A 12,308-nucleotide genomic window follows, 5' to 3' on the forward strand; every position below is an offset into this window, starting at 1 on the left:
AGTACTTGATCCTAAGGTTTATAACAACATGTTGACCCTGCAGCAGAAACGCCCCCTTTGGAGTCTTTCATGCCTTGGAAAAAGAAAGTGTTGTTTGGGTTGTGATGCTTTACCCTGTCAGTTGTGAGGGTTCTTGAAAAGAAAAAAATGCCTGAGAAATGCCGATTTTTTTCTCATGAATGTTCTGCAGTAAAATAGGAGAAGAAAAAAAAAGAGTATCAGGTTCTGATCCTCACTGAAAACTTCCTTCACTGACTAAAAATGATTTTTTCAGGACAAGTGAATTGCACACTTAACCTTCCCCAAGTCCACCTCCTCCCTTGGGCTCCCTGACCACTAGCTGGCTTTTGTCCTCTTTTGCAGACGGTGGTGACGAAAGTGCCTGGAACTTGACATTTATTGATGGGCAACCACAGAGCAAGGCTCCCTTGAGCGGAATCCCTCTCAAGCGCACCTTACTCCCACTGGGTGGACGGCTCATTCTCTCCCCCTAACTCCCCACACAGCCCATCCTGACCAAAGGGGGAGTTTTGTGTCCCAGGTTTTTTTTTTTTTTTTTTGGCTGTACCGTGCAGCACGTGGGACTTCCCTGAACAGGGATCAGACCCACATCCCCTGCAGTGGAAGCTCTAAGGGCAGAATCTTACCCATGGAACCACCAGGGAAGCCCCATAATAATATTATTATTTTAAATTTTTTGATTTAGTTGCATGGTATGCATTATTCTAGTTCCCTGACCGAGGACCGAACATGCGTCGCCTGCAGTGAAATCTCAGAGTCTTAACCCCGGGACCACCAAGGAAGTCCTATGTGCCAGTCCTGAAGCCTTCCTTGCTAAGGTAAAATACTCTCAGAAAATAGCTTCATTTTAGAAAGGTTTCACAAAACCTGCATGAGCCAAGGGACAAATCTTCTAACAATGTTACATTTCCTAGTGTTATGGCAGTGCTGGGAAACCAAAAGCCACGGGGGCTCCCCCGGTGTGCTCTCTGGTTCCCCCTTGCCCTGAGTCATTCCCAGCGTGGCCGTGGGCAGTGTGCAGTGGGCTGTCCACCTCAGGCAAGCCCCTGCCTTGTGTGTAGTAAGGCTGGGCCTCTGCAAAGGATGTCTAAGACCCTGAACGTGGTGTCTGAAGAATAAACCCTCGGCTCCCTGCTGCCGGAGCCCAGGGCCTTTGGCTCCCATCCAGGGGCGCCCTGATCCTTCTCCCCTTCTCTCCTGCTGTGCTTGGGAGGCCCATGTTCAGACTTGCCCATTCTGAGATAAATAGTGGGCACTGCTCAGAGGTGGGAACTCCACATTAATTAACAGGAAGAAGACAAAACAGGAGCCCAGCTGGGAAGGGGCCGTTCACCTCCTGGAGCAGGAGTTAAGGACAGGGCAGGACGGGGCGGCCTGCCCCAGGCTGTGCGTGTTCTCAGCGCGGGGCAGGGGGCCTGTCCCGGTCGGGGACTCAAAAGAGGACGCACGAGGGGACTCTCCCAGCACTCATTTGTTGGATGCTAGCAAAGCCCGAGGTGGCCACCACCACACCCCCAGCTGCAAAGGTCAGTGGCTGGGACGGGCTGCCGGATGCAGACAGGGCCCCACAGGACGACTCTGTGCCTCTCAACTGGAGCATCCCTGGGACCCTGACAGACACGCCCGGGGCTGCCTGCTCGTCTGTGGCTCTTCCCTGGGACGCCGAGGCCCCAGCCCCAGCAGCACAGAGCTGGGGTGGGGGCCCTGGGGGAAGAGCCCACAACCCCAGTGCAGGGGCCGTGCGAGATGCCTTCCCACCTGGGGGGCCAGTGGCCCTGAGATCCTGAGAGAAGGAAAGCCCAGGCGCTTGATCTCATGCCTCGTGAGAGTTTAAGAACACCCTGTCAGCCACAGACGGGAGAATTTGTCAGAAGTACGTGAAAAGGTTGTGATAGAAACCTTATGAGGTGTCAGCACCGACGCACTCCCCTGAGAGCAGGGTCTCGGAGCCAGGGTGCAGGGGGTTGAACGCGCTCCCCTCACAAACAGACGCAGGCTTCCTACCACGATGCATCTCTGAATGTGACCCTATTTGGAAACAGAGGTTTCTAGAGGGGGTCAAATTAAAACGAGGTCAGTGAGACGGCCCTAGGCCCGTGATGACTGACACCCTAGTACCAAGGGGACGTCTGGACGCAGCCTGATCGGGGAGAATGCGGGCCGGTGGGGATGAAGACAGATTTACAAGCCAAGGAGAGACGCCAGAGCAGTTGCCCTCAGGCCCCTCAGGGGGAGCTTACCCCGCTGGCACCCGGAGCTTAGGCTCCAGCCTTCGCACTGGGGTTAGGAAGGCACACAGCCCGCGCCCCTCGCCCCAGCAGCCCCGGGCCGATCCCCAGGTGCTCTCTCCATGGCGCTCTCCTTTGGGAGGTTCCCCCCCCCCCCCACCCGTTCCTCTGGGTGACTAGAAGGAGGCCGGTCACAGTCCAGATTCCTCCTCCCCCCGCCCACGCTGGCTCCTCTGCCCTGAGTCTGTCTCTCTGACACTCTGGCCTCTGGGCCTCTGCTGCTGCTGCCGCTGCTAAGTCGCTTCAGTCATGTCTGACTCTGTGTGACCCCATAGACGGCAGCCCACCAGGCTCCCCCATCCCTGGGATTCTCTAGGCAAGAATACTGGAGTGGGTTGCCATTTCCTTCTCCAAGAACCTTCTTGGAGCCTCTAAGAACCAGTTACTAAAAGTATCTAACCTAAAAATCTTTTCTTTCCCCCCTTTTTTTCTTTTTAAGTCCTTCAGTCATGGCTGACTCTTTGTGACCCCATGGACCATTGCCCACCTGTCTCTTCTGTCCATGGGATTCTCCCATCAAGAATACTGGAGTGGGTTGCCATTCCCTTCTCCAGGAGATCCTCCTGACCTGGGGATCAAACCCAGGTCTCCTGCATTGCAGGCAGATTCTTTACCATCTGAGCCAACAGGGAAGCCCAACCTAAAAATACCCTAACCTAAAAAAGTTACTGGACAAGGACCCTGCTTTTATGCAATAGTTCAGGATTGCCATGTTCCTAAGATGTTTGCTGGAACAGCGGTCTCCAGAGCTGGGGGTAGGGTGGGGCCTAAAGCGATGTTTGGAAGAGTGTTTGCATGGCTAGGGACTTGAAGTGCATTTTAGCTCTCTCCCTTCCACACAAGCCTCATCTGCTCCCACCTTGCCTGCCTTGAAGTTCAAGGCCTGTGATTCTTAGATGTCATTATTGGGGGTGGTGAGGAGGGCGCCCCTGCCTTTGAACCCACCTCATTAACCACACTGGCTGTTCCTGCCTGTTTCCCACAGCTCCTGCAGGGGATTGCCTGGTCTCACAGGGGGATGTGTGTGTACCGGGCGGGTGCTGCGTGTGTGCTGCAGGTGTGGGCTTGTTGGGCAAAGAGAGGCAGGAGGAGTGGTTGTGGCAGGGTGGGGGCAGAGGCTGGCACACGTGAGCAGGCGGGGGAGACGTTCGGTGGGTCTGCAAGTTCTTGGAACTGCCTCCCCCGCAGAACACTTGCATCGTTTTTTCTTCACAGGATGTGTATTAAGCAGGCCACAGCTGTGGGAACCAGACCTGCAAAGAAACAGGTCCATGAAATGGCTTGTTTTGACATTTTGATGCCAAAGTCTGTGGTGGGACCATTCTAAGCCTGGGTTTAATTGGGCAGCATCCCAATTGCCTCCCCCCAGCCCTGCCGCCCACCATCTGCAGAGGCCTCGCCTCCTGGGGTGTAATTCTTCTCAGAAAACAGACTCAGGGCAGCAGGGAAGACCAGGCCTGAGGGGGCCCTGAGGTAACGTCTCCCTCCCGGCTGGTGGGTGTGGGGAGGGAGAGGACGCTGAGGAACCAGGAAAAGGAGGAAGAGAGCAGAGGGGAGGGCAGGCTCCTCTGAGCTTCAACCCATGCCATGCCGAGTGACTCAAGTGAGGGTGGCGCAAGGCCTCCGCTGCCGACTTCCTGCTGCCGTGAGTCTGTGCGAATCATTCTGATAGTGACCCCTTACTCAGCCGGGGTGGCTTCCAGATAAGCCGATTGCTGTCAGCTTATGTGCGGGGCGCTCTGGGTTGTCATCTGGCGTGATATCACACGCTGCTGTGACTGACACTGCCCCGTGGGGCCCGGGCTGGGAGGAAACGATGAGACACGCCTGTCGGGGTGGGGAGAGGACCCCGCGGCGTGCTGGGGCCTGTCCCCTTCCTCTGGGCCCCAGGGACTGAGGCCCCGCGGGCGGCACTGGGCCCGCTAGCAGGCACAGGGTGCCAGGAGCAAGCTGGGGGGACGGAAGCCTCAGTCCTGAGGTGAGAGAGTTCCAGGTTGTCTTTCTTGCCAGGGGCCTTGTTCATACAAGGGATCGAGGTGGTCACAGCAAGGAAGCGGGGCTGTGGTTCATCTGTCACAGCGGGGCACCAAGTGCCCCCTGCCCCCCACATGGTGACTCTTTGTGCCACCCTTCCCAACACCTCTTTCTGCCCTGTTGGTAAAAGTCTGACCAAGGTCTTTGGGGAGCCGCCTCCCCTCCCTGCTCAGCCCACGGGTTCGGGGCACTCTGCCCACCCTTCTGGCCCCAGGGGGAGCAGGTAGCTCCGCACTGGCCCGGGAGAGCCGTGCCCGCCCGGCTCAGGGCCTGGTTTGGGCGCCTGCCTTCGGGACCTCCTGGACTGCTGTCACCCTGGGCGGGGGGAGCTGCGGAGTGAGCAGGGTTTATCAAGCACGGCTAGGGGCGCTTCTGTCGAGGCTGACCAGGAATAAAAGCAACACGGGCTAAAGCCAGGCAGGACAGAGGGAAGGAGGGAGACGAGACAGACAGGGAGAAACTGTCTTCAGCATCCACCCAAGCATCCCGACCCAGCATGGTTGGCAACTGAACAGAGCTGTGTTGGAACCCCATTATTTTCAGGCTTATAAGCCAATAAATTCTCAGTCTTTCTCTCTCTCCTCTGGTTGGTTTCCTTCATCTGCACCTGACAGAACCATGAGCAAAATGCAAAGTTTGTTGCCTCCAAAGGTGCAGCAGAGTCCGCTTGGTCTCCTGGGGGCCCGGCTCTGCTCTCTGGGACAAGCGGGGGGCGGGCCGCCTCTCAGAGGGGTCAGTGGATCCGAGTCTGCCGCTACACTCCCACTCATCTCTCTCTTCCCCTGATATTCTACTTTCTTCTTCTTTCCTTCCCGCCCCCTCTTAATTTTACCCAGGATTTGAAAAGGTGCTGAACATTTTGTATTGCTAGAAAGTAAACAAGGGCTGTAAAAATGATGGGGCACAAAGATGGAGCAGCAACTGGCAGAAGCTCTCAGTGGCCAATTCTGGAACAATGTAAGCAGCAAAATAGTGGAGGACAGTAGTGAATTTCCAGTGTTCTTGCCTGGAGAATCGCAGGGACGGGGGAGCCTGGTGGGCTGCCTTCTATGGGGTCACACAGAATCGGACACGACTGAAGTGACTTAGCAGTAGCAGTAGCAGTAGAAAATAGGGCTCTGAATCCACACCAGTAATAAAGAGATCAGTGGATGAATGAGTCAATGGATGAGAAGGAAGGGCTTTCACCACAGCAGGAAGCCAAGTGCATGCGTGCTAAGTTGCTTCAGTCATGCCTGACTCTTTGCAACCCTATGGTCTCGCGGAATAGCCCACCAGGCTCCTCCGTCCATGGGATTCTCCAGGCAAGAATACTGGAGTGGGTTGCCATGCCCTCCTCCAGGGAACCTTTCCGACCCAGGGATCAAACTTGCTTTTCCTGTGGCTCCTGCATTGCAGGGGGATTCTTTACTGCTGAGCCATGGGGAAGCCCAGAAAGTCAAGTTCCGGTCAATAAATGTGAAAGAATTCATGGGTGAAAATGTATGAAAAGTTCTTATGTTGGAAAAGCATTTTTGAAGCATCATAATAAAAACTTAGGTAGTCAAGGATGGATATACGGATGCTAACTTCAGGGGAAGTTTTGCTGAGAAGTGCCATGTTTTCACAATCTCAGAGTATTTCCCCACAGATTGCCTATCAGCTGCCAAGGAAGGCGGAGTAACTACCCAGTGGAGAAACAAGACCACGTCTTCAGTAAAACTAACATCGGCGTTGAGAGGCAGGTGGATACCACATGCCTCCAGGACGCCCTGAGGAGAACACAACTTCCCCGCATAAACAGATTCCAATCGTGAGGAATCATCCGACAAACCCCAAAGGGCGGCTGTTTTGGTTGTTTAGCCATTTAGCTGTGGTGGAAAACACTAACGTAAGATTTGCCCCTTTAACCATTTTAAAGTGCGCAGGGCAGCAGCATCAACCACACGCGCACTGTGTAACAGGTCTCTAGAACTCGTCGTGTGTATTCATCACGGGGGGCCCTCCTGCTCCCCCGCTCAGAGCCCCTGGCAGCTACCATTCTGCTGGCTGCTTCTGAGTCTGACCTCCTCGCATGCTTCATGTGAATGGAATGATGCAGCGTCAGCCCTTTTGTGACTGGCTTAGTTCACTTAGCACAACGTCCTCAAAGTTTGCCCATTCTCCAGCATGTGTCAGAATTTCCTTCCTTTTAAAGGCTGAATACTGTTCCATGGTACGTATATGCATATACTTCATTTTCTTTATCCATTCATGGCTGTTGATGGACATTTAAGTTGTCTCAGCATTTTGGCTATTGTGGATAATGCTGCTATGGACGTGGGTGTGCAACTATTTTTTCAGGATCCTGTTTTCAGTTTTTTGGTTAGATCTGCAGAAGAGGGATTGCTGGATCATATGGTAGTTCTATTTTTAATTTTTTGAGGAAACGCCATCTGTTTTCCATAGTGGCTTCATCATTTTACATCCCCGCCAACACTGCGTGAGAATTTCCTTTTCTCCACCTCCTCTCCAACATTTGTTGCTTTCTGCCTGTATGGGGGTTTAGGTTTTGTTTTGTTTGTTTGTTTTTTGATAGTGACCATCTTCATGGTATGAGGTGATATCTCACTGTGGTTTTGATTTGCATTTCCCTTATGTTTAATATTGTTGAGCACTTTTTCATATGCTTATTGACCATTTGTATATCTTCTTTGCAGAAATGTTTGTTCAAGTCTTTTTCATTTTTTAATTGAAGTTTTGTTTTTTATTGTTGAATTTTATGAGTTCTTTATATATTCTGGATAATAGCCATTTACCAGTTATATGGTTTATAAATATTTTCTCCTCTTCTGTAGCTTGTCTCTTTCATGCTTTGATTGCTTGTTTTCCTTTGCAGTGCAAAAGTGCTAAAGTTTGGTGTGGTCCCATTTGTCTATTTTTTTGCCTCTACTTTTGGTGTCATTTCCAAGGAATCATTGCTAAATCCAATGTCATGAAGCTTTCCCTCCATGTTTTCTTTTAAGAGTTTCATGACTTCAGGTCTTATATATGGTCTACAATTCATTTTGAGTTCGTTTATGTGTATGGTGTAAGGTAAGGGTCCGGCTTCATTCTTCTGAATGTGAATATCCAGTTTTCCTGACACCATTTTTTGCAGAATACTGTCTGTCTCCATTGTGTAGCCATGGTACACGTGTGGAAGGCCAGCTGACCGTGTATAGGCCATTTCTAGGCTTTCTACTCTATTTCATTGGTCTATATGTCTGGCTTTACGCCAGTGCTTTATAGTTTGATTACTGTGTTTTGTAATGTGCTTTTAGAGATTAGCTTTATTTTTCTTTCTCAAGATTCTTTTGGCTATTTGGGGTCCTTTGAGATTCCACATGAATTTCAAGGGTTTTTTTTTTTTTTTCTGTAAAAAACAAAAAACCATTGAGGTGTTGATAGGGATTTTACTGACTCTGTAGATTGCTTTGACTAGTACAGACATTTTACCCTTCGTGAGTATTGAAAGTTTTGCCATTTATTTGTGTCTTTAATTTCTCTAAACAATGTTTTGTTGTTTTCAGTGCCTTCCTTCTCCTTGGTAAAACCTCCTTGGTTAAGTTTACTTCTAAGTATCTTATTCTTTTTGGATGCTATTGTAAATGGGATTGTTTTCTTAATTTCCTTTTCATATTATTCACTGTTAGTGTATAGAAACAACTGAGTTTTGTGTGCTGACTTTGTATCCTGCAACTTTCCTGAATTAATTTATTCCAAGTTTTTTTGTGGAATATTTAGGGTCTTTGACCTACAAACATTTTATTATTTGGATAGAAACTGTATTCCTTAAACACATTGCTATTATAAAAGATAAGGAAAAATTGTGGATGTAGTTCAGAATAGAGGAGACTAAATCAACATAAAAACCAAAAGCAATCCCTGATTCTAGATTGCATCCTGTAATGGAGGGAAATGCTATAAACAACATAACAGGACCAATTCACAAAACTGGAGAATAAATGGTTGATTAGGTGAGAGAATCCTATCAATGTTTAATTTAGTGAAGTTGATAACTCTGCTGTTGAATTTTATACACAAAAGCAGCATTATTATTATTATGAAATACACGTTAAAGTATTCTCTGCAAATAGTTTAGAAAAAAAAAATAGAGAATGACCACAGTTAATAGAAAGGGCAGAAAGGTAAATCTAGTGAAATTAAAAGAAATTAAATGACGCTTGCTCCTTGGAAGAAAAGCTATGACCAACCTAGACAGCATATTAAAAAGCAGAGATATTATTTTGCTGACAAAGGTCCATCTAGTCAAAGCTATAGTTTCTCCAGTAGACTAAGAAGAAAGCTGAACGTCAAAGAATTGTTACTTTTGAACTGTGGTGTCGGGGAAGACTCTTGAGAGTCCCTTGGACTGCAAGGAAATCCAACCAGTCAATCTTAAAGGAAATCAGTCCTGAATATTCACTGGAAGGACTGATGCTGAAGTTGAAACTCCAGTACTTTGGTCACCTGATGCAAAGAACTGATTCCTTGGAAAAGACCCTAATGCTGGGAAAGATCAAAGGCAAGGGGAAAAGGGGATGAAAGAGGATGAGATGATTGGATGGCATCACCGACTCAATGGACATGAATTTGAGCAAACTCCAGGAGTTGGTAATGGACAGGGAAGCCTGGCATGCTGCAGTCCACAGGGTCACAAAGAGTCGTACATGACTGAGCGACTGAACTGAATGAAATGCTATATGGGGGAATTGCTGTTGTTGCTGCGTTGCTAGGTTGTATCCAGCTCTCCTGTGACCTCATGAACTATAGCCCGCCAGCCTCCTCTATCCGTGGGATTCCCAGGAAAGAATAGTGGAGTGGGTTGCCATTCTCTTCTGCAAGGGATCTTCCCAACCTAGGGATCAAACTCAAGTCTCCTGCATTGACAGGTTCTTTACCACTGAACCCATTTGGATAACCTCTCTGTAGACTTGGGATTATTTCCAGACTGTTGTTGGTTTTAGGATGCTGGCGCCTGGTGCGGGGCTGTCTTGCTTGCCTGGGGACAAGGCTCCCACCAGCCGAGCCCTTGGCTGGATCACTTTGCTGGATGACCCCTTGTGTCCCACCAGGGGCTGTTGTAACTGCAAGAGCAGCACATGAGACATCTTTCCACATGGGTTGGTAGTTTTGTCAAGTGGAACATAATCCTTCCAAATCAAGAGGATTATTTTGGATAAGCCATTAAAATTATTAATTAAGATGTTAGTGTCTGATTGCCTTTATTCTTGTTTAGAAGAATTTTCTCAGAGCCTGGGTGCACTGACCTCCCTCTCCTGGCTCCCCTGTGGAATCGGTGTCACTTTCCATTTCGGCCTGTACCAAAGGAACCCTCTAAAGGAGGCCATGAGGTTTAAGAGAAGAGACATTTTAAGGCATCGTCAGAGCTAGTGAGGTGAAAGTTGCTCAGTCGTGTCCAACTCTTTGCTCAGAGTTAAGAGGACACCAACTGTTTTGGACTGAATATTTTTGGAGCCTTCTAGTGTGTGCAAGGCAACATCGTAAGATGTGGCTATTGTCCTCAAACAACTTACAGTCTAAAATAAGAAAGCAAGAGAACACACAGAAAGTCAGGTAATCGTAGAAGTTCCCCACATGAGAATCTATTAGGCAGTGGAGATTAATTGATTCATTAAGGGAAGACTGTAAGGACTCTGAATATTCAGAAAAGAAAAGGATCCTTGTTAGTCAGAGTCACAGAGACTGTGCAGAATGAAGAGGTGAACTGAGATGGAAGGATGAGTAGGATCTGAATAAAGAGGACGAGTGGTTTTCAAGAGAGAGCCCCAGAGCAGTATGTGGAGCTGAGAATGCTCAGGGTGCTTTGAAGCAGTGACTGGACCCACCTGTCAGAAGCTGAGGGTTTGGAATTAAAGATAAGTTTCTTTCAGTAAAATAGCTCCCTGGTGGCTCAGTCGGTAAAGAGTCTGCCTGCAATGCGGGAGACCTGGGTTCAACCCCCTGGGCCAGGAAGAGCCCCTGGAGAAGGAAATGGCAACCCACTCCAGCATTCTTGCCTGGAGAATTCCGTGGACACAGGAGCCTGGTGGGCTACAGTCCATGGGGTGACAAAGAGTTGGACACGACTGAGTGACTAACATTAATGATTCTTTCAGTAAATTGGTAATCAATCTCCAGAGCTCTGAATCCCAGCAACTTGGATGTTGTGGTGATAGAGGATCAAAGAAAAGGCTTCGGAGCAGAGCCTGGAGGTAGGAAGCACCCTTCAGAAGTGACTGACTAGGAGAGTTCACTTGTTGAGCACCCACTATATTTCAGATCATTTCTGAACTTGTCTTTGAGGCTTACAGAAACTCTGCAAGGTGGATAGAATCACACTGGCAGGAAGAGCCACAATTCCTGGGAAAAGGCGAGTACTCCGCCTGGGTATAGATACCGGTGGGAAAGGGCGGAGCCTGGGGTCAACTCAAGGAGAATCAGACTTCAGAGTGAGCTCTCTCCGTGACAGCCTTTCCCCTCCCTGTCACTGAAATAAGGGCATGGCGCCTTAAAGTGTGAACAGGCAGTAGCAATGGACATGGAAGGAAAAAGAAAGATGTGGGGGAATGTGAAGGAAATGCTGACAAGACCGGGTGAACAATTAAGCTTAGGAGGGGACAGAAATGAAGTGAGATTAATTTTCATTTTTTATTTCTTTTTTTTAACGTGAGATTTTAGGTCCCCGACCAGGGATTGAACCTGCACTCTTGCAGTGGAAGCATGGAGTCTTAACCACTCGACCTCCAGAGAAGTCCCCATTTTGCTTTTTAAGTGAGAACAGACTGTTGCTGCTCTGCCAGCTATTTGGAGAAAGGGAAAAAATGATCACAATATTGCCTCTATACTGAAAAACATTAAGGTCTACTATAAGATGTTCTAAATGTACATAAATATGTATAATATGGGGAAGAGTTGGATAAATGCTATATGGGGAAAAGTTACAAAGTGCTGTGGATGGTTAGAAGAGAGAAAAACCTAGGCAGTAACATCAAGTATTCATTGAAGAGAATGTATTTGATCCAGACTTTAAAAAAGTTGCTGATGGACAGGGAAGCCTGGCATGCTGCAGTCCAAGGAGTTGCAAAGAGTCAGACACAACTGAGCGACTGAACTTAGATTTGAAGAAATGGATACAGCTTTCCCTGGCCCAGGGAGGCGAAAGTGAGGTTATTCCAGATCAGGGTTTCTCAGCCTCGGCACTATTCACGTTTTGAGTCTGGGTGATTCTTTGCTGTTGGAGCTGTCCTGTCCTTGCAGGACATTTAAGAGCATCTCTGGTTTCTCTCCACTGGATATCCCTCCCAGTGGGGACAACCAAAATGTCTGTAGACATTGCTGCATTTCTCCTGGAGGGCAAAGTCGACTTTGGTGAGAATCACTATTCTAATCTAAGAGAATGATGTTAGGAAGGGAGTATGCTTGGGGAATAAAGGGGCATCTGTATCAGCCTGTGTCAAAATGCGTTCCTGGGAACATTAGTGTCTAGTGAGATAAGTGATGGTCCCTTAAATAGGGTTCATGGTCAAATAGCATTGAGAAATAGCACATACTTTCCCCCTCAATTGGAAATTAACAGTGTATATTAGAATAGTAAAGGCTTTGAGCATTGTACAGGAAATCTCTTTGACATTGGTTACATTTAATTACCAAAGAACTTAAAATCAACAAACAAGTATTAACCTCCTGAAGGGTACTATTGTATTGCAGGACACAGCTTGAAAAATGATAGCATATTTGACTGAAACATACAGGATATGAAAGATTTACAGCTGGAAAAGATTTAGAGCTGATGCTGGGAAAGATTGAAGGCAGGAGGATGAGCTGGTTGGATGGCATCACCGACTCGATGATGGACAGGGAAGCCCGGTATGCTACAGTCCATGGGGTCGCAAAGAGTCGGACGTGACTGAGTGACTGAACTGAACTGAACTGAACTGAGAGCTGGAAAAATAGAGATAGATT

The 12,308-nt window shown here is 48.4% G+C and overlaps 1 long non-coding RNA gene across 1 annotated transcript; it reads left to right on the forward strand.

Annotated features, from left to right (window-relative positions):
• Positions 1-5,973: 5,973 nt before the first annotated feature.
• On the forward strand, positions 5,974-11,792 carry LOC138422225 (uncharacterized). The gene is made up of 2 exons (XR_011249800.1): positions 5,974-6,537; positions 11,025-11,792. It is a non-coding gene; the product is annotated as an uncharacterized lncRNA (long non-coding RNA).
• Positions 11,793-12,308: the final 516 nt, after the last annotated feature.

This window comes from Ovis canadensis, chromosome 17, assembly GCF_042477335.2.
Source record: "Ovis canadensis isolate MfBH-ARS-UI-01 breed Bighorn chromosome 17, ARS-UI_OviCan_v2, whole genome shotgun sequence".
Classification (NCBI taxonomy): Eukaryota; Metazoa; Chordata; class Mammalia; order Artiodactyla; family Bovidae; genus Ovis; species Ovis canadensis.